This window comes from Protopterus annectens, chromosome 11.part0 (assembly GCF_019279795.1).
Source record: "Protopterus annectens isolate FY-2018-M chromosome 11.part0, PAN1.0, whole genome shotgun sequence".
Lineage (NCBI taxonomy): Eukaryota > Metazoa > Chordata > Ceratodontiformes > Protopteridae > Protopterus > Protopterus annectens.
The window spans coordinates 106992221-106993637 of NC_056745.1; the positions used below are offsets into that span (position 1 = coordinate 106992221).

At 33.7% G+C, this 1417-nt stretch overlaps 1 protein-coding gene across 1 annotated transcript in view; it reads left to right on the forward strand.

The window, feature by feature from the left end:
* TIMP3 (TIMP metallopeptidase inhibitor 3) overlaps window positions 1-1186 on the forward strand; it is a 76204-nt gene extending 75018 nt beyond the window's left edge. Inside the window, exon 5 of the mRNA XM_044087483.1 lies at window positions 1-1186. This exon is cut by the window's left edge and continues 937 nt beyond it. The gene's annotated coding sequence lies outside the window, so the exon portion shown is untranslated.
* Window positions 1187-1417: the final 231 nt, after the last annotated feature.

Genomic DNA, 1417 nt, shown 5'->3' on the forward strand with positions numbered 1-1417 from the left:
AATGAGCAGAGGCACACAGTACTTTTGCAGTCTTGTCATTTCTGATCGATTTCACAAGACTGAGGTTGTGTATGGCATAAGCTATAGTTAACAGGACATGGAGTAGTGTTTCTTTTTGCAGCATCTTTCATAATGCTATTAGAATTTTCTAGTTATTTTCTGAACATGTTGCCATTTGTTCTTACCTGCATCATTCATAAACCGGCACGCTTCATGGCTGTTTACTGTAAGATGCAAATATTTGAAATGCAGAGAATTGTTGTTGCATTTCAGATTGTTGGGAGAATATACACTGTAACACGTCTCTGTAAGGTTAATTTGCAATGCTGAAGTTGGAATGTTGATTTCTGCATTTTAAAGTTTTTTTATAGTTCTGTATCAGTGTTATTCTGTTGCTCTGTGGTACATATTTCATGTCCTGTGTAGAAGGTGGGCATTTAGCTCAACTTTGCTGTCAACTGGAGGATTTTGTGATAATTAGAAGTTTTATTTTTTTAAGTATTAAGAGTTTTAGAGATTTCTGGCCAAATTGGTGGCAATGTATTAATAATTCAGTTATTTTGCATGGTGACATGCAGCTTTTTTGTCTCTTTCCTTATTTATCTTACTTTTCTATATCTGAAGCTTCATTCTGTGTAGGGAGTAGCAGTGTTATTGAAATCTGCCACAGTGATCATCTAAAAATGCATTTTATATATTTTAATATCTACATATGCACAATATTGTAAATACCGTTTTACAGACGGGCATTTTTATGCTGTAGGTTTATGATATCCATATCATTGCAATGTACTGCATTCATTGGTCTGTAACACACAATGAAACTGAACTGTTAACACGCATAGAACATAGTTGCTTTTACTTAGCTGTTAACACTTGCTGATTGGTTGAGTGTGGATTGCATTTAAGTGAGTGAGCTGGGTAACGCAGCCATAAGTTTTACAGTGCACATTATTTTATTAATAAATGGCTACTCGTGTACCTGAAGCCAGTCCTACGTTGTGTAGGAAATGCTCATGATTACTTTTTCAATACGAGTGATAGCCTTTTATTCATTTTAGCATTGATGCATTTTGCTTAAAAATAGGCTGTGCTGGGTGTGTCAGAATTTTTATGATTTTGATCAAGATTGCAGTCTGAGAATTTCATTTGATAAAATTAAAAATCTTAGTTCTTGGGAACTGTACTTTTTTTGTTAAAATCTTTCAATTAAATGAGACAAACCTCCACATTTCCATAAAAATGTGCTTTCGAAGTGAGACGCACAGGTGTATATTTTACAGTTGTTCTTATTACTAGTTGGGTACTTTACAGTTATGCTAATTAAGCATATACAAAACTAATTTTTTTTTTTTTTTTGGGGGGAAGTTGGAATTTTTTTCGGTTGTGTTTTGATATTAATCCTGGCAGTTAAAGA